The following is a 10,978-nucleotide window of genomic DNA, read 5'->3' on the forward strand; positions in this document are numbered from 1 at the left end:
GATACTAATAAAAAAATTAAAAAAAAAAAGTTCGGTAAAAGCATTATTTTTACCGAACTTCTGTAAAATCGTGTGATAGCCGCTCTGGCAGGCATGAGCTTCCTTTTGTTTCAGTTTTTGCACACCTCTTACAAGCAGTGCAAGCTGGCTTAGTGGTAGCAAGCCTGCTTCCTGATCGGCAGGTCGGGAGTTCGATTCCCGGTTGAACCATTTTCTTGTTTTTCTTTATGATTGTGTTCAACGATTTTACAGATTGTTCGGTGAATTGAAATTTCACCGTAATCCGTTAGTGTGTACATGTTGATCATCTTTTGATTTGTTGTCATCTTGTATGAATTAACAGCCAACATAACAAAAATACAAACTCAAATTTGTTCGTTGAATAATATAGTAACAGCAAATTCTGGTATCACTGAATTCAAATTAATAGCTGAATGTGTACCATCATTTACTTCTTGAATACTATGGACATAAACCATGGAAAATTTTTGAGAGATGCGTGTTCTGACTGAAACTTACGCTCCAAATAATTTTAAGAATATCTATGATGATAAGTCTTGTTTTACACATGTCTGTCATATATACGATAATAACTAATTTTGTTATCATTCGATTCATTTATTTAGTTAACATCTAAACAGCTAATACTGAATCAACAATTTCACGCCACAATACTCGGTTCATGGCCGCATCTCTCCATCCTCGAATCTGCCAACGTTCGCTAAATCGATTCGCACTTAATCCGCCTACCTAGCTCGCTGCGCTTCACGCCTTCTTGTACCAACCGGATCTGAGGCGAACACCATCTTTGCAGGGTTGCTGTCCGGCATTCTTGCCACATGGCCTGCCCATCGTTTCCATCCAGCTTTGGCCACATTTTGGATACTAGGTTCTTCGTAGAGTTGGGCGAGCTCGTGGTTCATCCTTCGCCACCACAAACCGTTCTCCTGCACACCGCCAAAGATCGTCCAAAGCAACCGAGTGCTTGCAAGTCCTCCTCGAGCATCGTACACGTTCCTTGCCCGCACAGGACGTTTTGTACATGGTACATTTGGTGCGTGTGTGAATCTTTGTTGACCGTAGCTTCTTGAAGAGGTCATAGTAGGCCCGACTTCCACTGATGATGCGCCTCCATATTTCACGGCTAACGTTATTGTCAGCCGTCGTCAAGGACCCAAGGTAGACAAACTCGCACGTATTCCCGTCGAAAGCAATACTGCCACCAGCTAGCATGCATTTTGCCTTGGTCACATTCATCACCAGTCCAACTTTTGCTGCCTTGCGTTTCAGGCGGGTGTACAGGTCTTCTACCTTTTCAATTGTTCGACCGACAATGTCCATATCATCCGTGAAGAAAACAAATTGACTGGATCTCGTAAAAATCGAACCATGGCTGTTGAACCCGACTCTCCGCATAACACCTTCTAGCGCAATATTCAACTACAGGCACCAAAGTCCATCACCTTGTCGTAGTCCCCGGCGGGATCCAAACGAACTGGAATATTCACCTGAAACCTTCACACAATTTTGCAAACCTTCCATCGTCGCGACGCGTCGCTCTTATCAGTCTCGTGAGCTTCCCGGGAAAGTTGTTCTCGTCCATGATTTTCCATAGCTCTACGCAGTCGATACTGTCGTATGCTGCCTTGAAATCGATTAAAAGGTGATGTGTTGGGGCTTGGTATTCACGACATTTTTGGAGGATTTTCCGTACAGTGAAGATCTGGTCCGTTGTTGATCGACCATCAACGAAGCCGGCTTGATAGCTTCCCACGAACTCGTTTACTACAGGTGACAGACGATGGAAGATGAGCCTACTTTATTTATTTATTTATTTTAACTTTGAATTTAGAAAGAGGGAAAAGCCCCTTTGAGTGATTATTTTTAAAAAATCGTTCTCAAAAAGGCATAAAACCTCTTTATCTTTTCAAATGTCGTTATAAAATAAAACTATGCTAAAGGCTCAAACGGAATAAATCCATGGCAGAGCCAAAATCTTCAATGAGGACCAGGACGGATAGTTTACTTCAGATCATCGCAACTAAGTCGGTCCAGGCAATTATTTCTTCAATTCTGAAATGAGAGAAAAAAACAGAAACAGAATCATACAAAATAAGAAGCATCATTTAAAAACCTGTAAAGTATTTTCATAGATGGAAGGTATTTACATCCTAAAATATCTCGTACAGATGAAGGGAGATAATTATGATATTTATTCAAATCATTCATAAATTTAATTCTAGGAATTGTATATCGAGTACATTGAAAAACAATATGATCAATATCCTCATAGGATTCACCACATTCACATAAATTAGAGTCACTAATACTAATACGGCATAAATGACTATTACAAATATAATGATTGGAAATAAGTCTGGATAATGTACAAATAAAATTTCTACCTACCGACCAATTTTTAAACCATGTAGATTGGTTGACAATAGGCAAAATAGAATGACACCAACGGCCTTTATCACTAGAATTCCAAGAAATCTGCCAGTTGTTTGCAGAATATTTTTTTAGTTCGGAATAATATTCTGATGGAGGATTTATTTCATGTAAGCATTTAAGAATATTAATAATTGGATGATTTGTACTAAAACATTATATCATAAATTTACAGTTCAATTCATGTAGACGAATTTTTAATGGTAAACTTCAACAGATTTTGTGTGAGTTGAATTCATCAATTTCAAACAAATTCTTAGACATCGATATTGAATTTTTTCAAGTTTACAAAAATGAGTTTGAACGGCACTAGCAAAACTAAAACATCCATATTCCAGAACAGAACGAATAGTAGTTTTATAAAGAATAATCAATTCAGAAGGATGGGCATTCCACCAAGTACCCGTTATGTTTCTGAGAAAGTTTATTCTCTTAGCACAAACTTTTTGAATATATTGAATATGTTTATTCCACAATAATTTCGAATCAAACCATATTCCTAAATATTTATACTCATCAACTTGTTCAATTGCATGACCATTGAGAAATAAATTAATGTTGACGGCAGAACGCTTACGAGGAAATAAGATGAATTTTGTTTTAGAAACTGAAAAAGTAAAACCATTGTTATGAGCCCAAATATCAATATTATCCAATGTATTTTGCATAAAGTGACGAATGATTTCGAAGACAAGACAATAAACTAATAGGTCTACGACTATCTACCAAAGAAGGATCCTTGCCTGGTTTTACTAAACTAACAACCTTGATTGAACGCCATTCTAAAGGAAAAACATTATGATGAAGAAAGGAATTGTTCAATCCCAACAAATGAGTTTTTCCATCAATTGGTAAATTTTGAATCACAATAAATTTTATATTATCAATTCCTGGAGAAGTATTATTAGTTATAGATAATGCTAAATCTAATTCTTTCAAAGAAAAGGATGCACACAGTTCAGGGAAGTAATTATATTTTTGATTATTTTTAAAATTTATAGCTCGAGGAACAAAATCTGGAAAAATTTTAGATGCAAATTTATCGATCCAATCTTCAGAATATTCTAAAATATTAGAAGGAGAATAATCATAATTTCTCAAATTTCTAGCAACAGACCATAAAGTAGTTAATGATGAATTTCTATCAAGACTTTCAACGAAATGTTTCCAATAATTTCTTTTTTATACCTTGTAACTCGAGTAAATTGAGCTTCAGCTTTACAATATGAAAAATAATTTTCCCTTGTTCCAGAACGACGAAATCTTTTGAAAGCTTCTGATTTATTTTTAAGTGCTAATGAACAATCATTATCCCACCAAAATGAAGGACGTCTGTTTTTAATGTGAACATTTGAAATGTTTTTATATTTTTGAGATTTAATCAAACAATGATTTAATAATGCAGAAAATTGCTTATAATTTTCATGTGGCGGTAAAGAATTATCAAAATTAATTAATGAAAACGAAATAAGATCAGAAAACTTAATCCAGTCCACATGTTTGTATAAATCAGGAACAAATGGCTCGTTAGGTATATGACCACAATTAGAACAAGAAATTTCGATCAAAATAGGTAAATGATCACTACCATTAGGATCATTGATAATTTTCCAAGAAGAAATAAATGACAAACAATTGGAACAATACATGAATGATGGGCAGGTGGAACAGCAATTCTAGTGAATGAGCCATCATTAAGTATATTCAAATTAAGTTCATCTACTAATTCCATAATCAAATTTCCTCTCCCGTCAGTGGTATCGCTGCCCCAAGCTATATTGTGTGCATTAAAATCTCCTAATATGTAAAATGGAGAAGGAATTCTATCCAAAATATTTCTTATTTGTGGTAAAGAAAAAATAGTATTGGGAGGAATATAAAAACAAACAATCGAAAATTCCTTGTTACAATCTTCAATAGTAACAGCAATATATTCTATTGATGAATCAAGAGGTAAATCTAAATATTTAAACTGAATTCCATTACGAATGCCAATAAGAACTCCTCCAGATAGAATATTCCTATTTTTACGAATAATATTATATGAAGAAATATGTAATGTTTTACATTCAACCAACCAAGTTTCGTTTTAACAAAATACATCAATACTACGATTTGATAATAATGACTTCAATCTGTCAATTTTAGGAATAATACTACGACAATTCCATTGTAAAAACTATTGAAGCTTTTGGAATTGATTGAAGCCATCAAAACGAAAATAATGAAGAAAAGAGGGATCCAAATGAATTCATTTTTTCAATAATACAAACAAAAAATGGTACACATTTTTTAATTAAATTTTTCCAAAAATCGTTTATATCTAATAAATCTATTATTTGTTCTCAAATATTCAAAACTGAATTATCATTACTGTCATCAATGTTAGAAGAATTATTAGCATTATCTTTGGATTTTTTATATGTAAATGTTTGATCAGCATCTGTTCTTTGAAAAACAGGAATTCTTTTCGAATTAGAAGAAGTATCGAGTGGAGGGAAATTGTTATCAAAAGATGTCGATGGTTGAGGATCACAATTATTATTATATTTAGATACTAAATTGGCTCTTTTTCTCTTGGTTGGAGGTATGTAAATAAATTGATAAGAATTTTCATTTGGATTATCATCATCATAATCGGATAATGTTTCATAAATATTAGCAGAAGTAAAATCACCAGATGCTTTTAAAATTTCTGAATAAGAAAAACTATTTTTAATTTTAATTTGTTGATTAAATTTTTGCTGATTAGCTTTGTGAACAGAACAATCCTTAAAATAACTGTGGTTTTGTCTACAATATATACAAAGATCAGAATGTTTTTCACATTCTGATGAAAGATGGGCATCTCCACATTTAGAACATTTAGGCTTGTTAGAACAATAATTTAAAGTATGTCCAAACAAAAGGCAATGAGTGCAGTGCATAAACTTAGGGTAATAAAGCCGCACTGAATAAGTAACATTATCAATAGAAACACAATCTGGGAGAACAGATCCAGCAAAAGTAATCTTAATACAGTCGGAATGTACATAATTAGTATCATTTCCATTAAAAGATAATTTAGATAATCTATTGCAATCAAGAATTTTTACAGGAGAAATAGATTTGTTTTTGAAAATTCCTAGACCATAATTAATAACATCTTCACAACTTAAAAATTCGTCATACATAACACCACTAATTACGCATGATTCGCATGGAGCGTATACACGGTACGAATTTGAAAACAAATTTGATTCGAGAAGCGCATTTGCGTCCCCGCGAGATCCAAAAACTACTCTTAATTTGTCCAAAGATATTTTCTTGATTTCTTTTACAGACTTGTATCGTTTGTACACCTCTGCAGAAATCAATAAAACATTAATTGGTTTATTTTTTTTTCTAAAATAAACCGGGTATGGGCCAAGAAAAGTAGCCGGAAAAATTTTAACTCTAAAAGGCTTGGACGTTGTACCAGGAGGTACAAAATTATCATCCTCTTTAGAATTTGGTGAATCCCCGTCGGTTTCCTTAATTGGAAAACAACTGGGTAAACTAATACAAAATAAAGAATAGAACACCTACTTATAAGTACAAATAAAAAAAAATAGAGAGGAAGAAAAAAAAAATGTACTCAGCTGAATCCTAATAAAACCAAGAATGTAGAGGAAACTTCAAAGGTTTTCTCCCTGGAAATTCTTCAGGCTTGATAATCAACCAGTCTGAATGAAACACTTCACAACGATCTCTTGAATTAATTGCACCCAACTGATCGAAAAACTTCTCCTCCAAAACGGATCGCTCTGAAGAACGAAACACTCTCCAAACGCTCGTAACAATGTCCAAAATGACGAAACATATATGGACCTTTGCATGGGTTCACTAATTTGACGTTTGAGCGGTGCCAAATTCACTTGTTGCCATGACCACGTAGATAACACGGCACCGCTGAAACGTCAAATAATGAACTCGTGCATTGGTTCATTGCAGACACCACAGCATACACGGAAAATGAATCCAATGAATTCTTGAGCAGCTTCTATGGCTTGGAGAATTTTCTCCTCGTGAAAAGGAAAATACTGTCAGACGTTGAAAAAACTACGTCTTGTCAATTCAAGGCCTACTACAGCAATGATGAGCCTACTTTGTAGGCCACATTTAGAATGGTGATCGCTCGAAAGTTTTCACAATCTAACTTGTCGCATTTGTGGGTCGCATGGGGCATATTACCCCTTCCTTCCACTCCTCGGGTAGCTGTACTGTTTCCCAGATTATGCCCGTCAGCTGGTGCAGCCAAATAACCAACCTCTCCGGACCCATCTTTATGAGCTCAGCCATCCATACCATCCTTACCAGCTGCTTAACTGTTCTTAAGCTGGTGAATGGCATCCTTAACCTCCCTCAAAGTGGGGGCTGGTTGGTTTCCATCGTCCGCAGTACTGACGAAGACATTTCCTCCGTTGTTTGTTCATTGTTATATATATGCTTCTGACCTTCAAAGCGCATTTTGCAGCATCGAACTGGCTTCGAAATGAACATATTGACGCCATGGAAGTAGATACAGTAAAGTATATTTAGGCAAGCCTCGTAGGATAAATTTATGACAAATGCTGTAAAAATCATCATTCTACAACTTGTTCCGTAAACTACTATTTTGCAATTTCTCATCGTAATAGGCTGTTTTTCATCACGTCAATCTGTCATGAAACGGCCTACTTTCCTGCACTGAAGTATGCAGTGCGGGAATACTCATTACCTAACTGGAACCAGTGCTGTAATGGTTCATTACGCAACGCTTTCTCATTATGCAACTGTTTTGAGTTGCGTAATGAATCATAACACAACAATTTCCCAGAAATTTTAAAATAATGGTGAATGCATACCGACATAATTTCTGATACCCTTAAGTGGTCTTCAACGAAATTGCAAAAAATGTTGTACGTAACTCGTTGCAGACCTCGATTTCTACAGCACTCGTCGTAATTATCCTACTCGGCAAGCCTCGTAGGATAAATTTACGACTCGTGCTGTAAAAATCATCATTCTGCAACTTGTTGCGTAAACTACTATTACACATATGGCGTAAATTATCGAGGAAAGGAAAAAGATACACTAAATATATGTGAACATTTCAAATGTTCCATTCTAAGATTATAAAGTTGGGGGAACATTTCCCGGGAATGGAGATTTCCCGGGATTCCCGTTTCCCGGGAAATGATTTTCTGTTTCCCGGGATTTTCATATTTCCCGGGAAGCTTTATAAAAAAATAAATAACTATTTATTTTCAAACAAAAACCATCGCACCATTTACTTATCATATAATTCTTACCAATGAACTCACTACATCACTTGTAATGAAATAGTTGTTCATCAAATAGATATCGTTTTTGACGATATCTATTTCATGAATTTTGCTATATAAAATAAAGGAATTTTCAAGGGATCTTTTCTATGAATTCAGTAGGCTTATAAAGTGTTCGTGGATGTAAGTCACAATTTTTAATATAAAGACTGGATCAAGAATAAACTCAACGAGGACTTTTACTTAATGCTATAAACTTTGTTGTTCTGAAGCATAGCGTTTAAAATGAGGCTAGGTATCATTTCTTTAGAAAAACATGAATAAATTACTCACAAAGAAGAGAAATAACCAACAAATATACTGGTATGAAATACATATAGGATCGATGAAGTCGCATGACTAAGAACAAATATTCGAATAATAGCGAAAAATAAAGCCAGGCATTGTTTTTACGTCTAATCATCTAAATCAGCTATCACGGTTTTGTTAAAAAAAAAACAGTAAAAATACGCTTTTTTTTTTGGGTTTATTGTTACTTGTGCTCCTTTAGCCTATAATACGAAGCAAACTACAAATCAAAACCGTGTTTTTGATTTTTGCTTTAAAAAGTGGTTCAAAAGCTTTTGATTGATATAAAAAAGTTCTGATTCAATTATTATTTCGTTTTATGAAAAAAAGTTTTTCTTAGTAGTGCTACTATAGGAACAATAGGTTTCCTATAGATGCAAGAGAGTCTCAATTATAGGCAAAACTATATTTCGATTATTTTTTTTAACAAAATCGAGTTGTGTATCAATGGTAATTAGGTAAATAGTTCCTGAGCTTCATGCAAAACGGCCGTAAAAAGCTACTAGTGCGACTATAGGGGACTGTCTACTAAGGGAACACCGACCCTACACGAAATACGAATAACTTAAAAAATAAAATTGCACCAATTTTGCTTTATTTTCACGTTTTCCAGAATTTCCCGGGATCCCGGGATTTCCCGGGAAATGGTAATTTTATTTCCCGTTTCCCGGGAAATCAAATCCCGGGAAATTTGAAAACTCTAGTTGTGACGAATTGGTTTTGACAATAAATACAGTTGTCTTTTAACAAAACAGTAGAGTTTAATTATTTTCAGATAATGAAAACTGTCGAACCTTAGGATTTTGCCGCAGTGGTTCAAAGCCCAGCAAAAAAATAAGAAGGATTTGTAAATAAACAATCAGATAAACTTATGTGAAAACATTTCAAATTCAAATAGTTCTTCAATTTTTATTAAGAAAAAGTTATTCAAGCTTTATCCAATAAGTTTATTAATAATAAATTTGTAATATTAATTAATTGCTTGTAGCAAGCCGTATAGTATCATATTCTACAAGTTAACAAGTTCGCCATCCGTGAACTTCACTGCATTTCGAAAACCAAGACTTATATGAATTACAGAGAAAGTCTTCCGACAATGAAGATTTCCTGAAATTATATTATAACGTAAAGAGAGGTGTCAATTTTACCATAATTGTCGATCTTACCCCGAGTGAACTTATATTTCAAGAGCATTTTCAGCTGTCAAAAAACAAAAAAACTGCATTCTCATTCAAGATATTTCGAAAAACTTACAGGCGAAGTAGTTAAAGAATGACAGTGAAATATTCAACTTTAACAAAAAATAAAGACATTTCAAACCTATAAGATGCAAATGCCCTCAAAACTATGACCGTGGCAAAATAATTTATTTTGATCATGAAAAACACGTTCTCTAAGAACTCTCCCATTCTCTGATACCAAACAAATTTAAATTTCAAACAATAAAGTGTGATTTTTGAATGTGGAAAGTTTATCACCAGAGTATAAGACAATCAGACACTGTTTCTTGCTTTGGGCGGACAAAACCTTTGAGCTTCTTTGCTTTATTACATTATTTAGGACAGTAAGAAAAATATGACATAAATTATCCTAGATAGCGAAGTTATGTCAGAATATATTACAATAATCAGAAATTACATTTACTAGCAAAAACAAAGAAAATAACGCTTATGGATCACGTTCAAACAATTTTCGCATTTTTTATGGGTCATACTGTAGATATGTGAATTATGTTTAAGGATACCAACTGTAGTGGAATATTAATGATAGGAGAAATCGGGGTAAGACCGACACCATTAGATTTGCCATTTTTTGAGCAGATTTTCATGAAATTATTACACAGTTTGTCTTAACTTGTGAAATGTTGTGCTTTGGACGACATAACAACAGACGCGCCTATTAAGCTGTCAAATAAACAACAAAATCATATTAGATGACAGTAACCAGCAGATTTTAGTGCCAATTTTTAATTATTTTACCATTGATTTTAGTCTTAAGTCATGATATGTTATGTGCCCTAACAATCATTTATCATTATTTCTTAGATGCAACGCAAAAGTGAATAGTTTTTGATTTTTTGACAGCTAAAAACGCTTTTAGAAAAATGTGTCTACTCGGAATAAGATCGACACTTTCATTTGGGGTAAAATCGACACTTCTGTTTTGTTAAAAATAAAACTTCAACTGCAGCTTTGTCACAATCTATAATTGTACACAACATTTTCTTCAAAAACTTTTCATAAGCACTACCGAATCATTTATATTCACACCATCTTTTTACTCTTAGCATGGCACATTTGAAGTTTGCAAATATGGTTGATCTTTTTCCTTTCCTCAATAATTTACGTTAATTCAAAAAACAACGTAAAAAGACCAGGGATTAAAAATGATTTCCGTACAAAACAATGTTCCACATAATGATTCGTATGGTCATGGAACGTCGAATACAAGAAGTCCTTTTTTTATGACATTTTTTTTTCAATAACGCGATTGTTTTTTACTTCTTTTTTTTTAATTCCGAAGAATTCCAAGTTCCAAACCTAAACCAAATGGCTTTCATCTTTTCCTCTAAAAATCCCGATCTCCTGTGATTCCTGTGAGAGGATATAGAGCTCTATGCAACTCTCATATACCTTTTCGAAGAACGTTAGATCTTAAAACAATTTCTGTGTACTCACATTTCCTATCCCTCAGCTTTCACAAAGCCGTGGCTAAGACGATTCACGACTGGTAGAGTATGCTTCAATTTTGTCTAATACGCAGAGATTGATCCCAAATCTCTGCCTCTTCAGTCCGTTATGCGAAGAAGGCAATTCTCATGTAATGGTATAAGGCTGTACCTCCTACGAATTTGTGCGAATCGCTTAATGCTAATGCTAATACTAATTTAGTGC

Source organism: Aedes aegypti, chromosome 2, assembly GCF_002204515.2.
Source record: "Aedes aegypti strain LVP_AGWG chromosome 2, AaegL5.0 Primary Assembly, whole genome shotgun sequence".
Taxonomy (NCBI): Eukaryota; Metazoa; Arthropoda; class Insecta; order Diptera; family Culicidae; genus Aedes; species Aedes aegypti.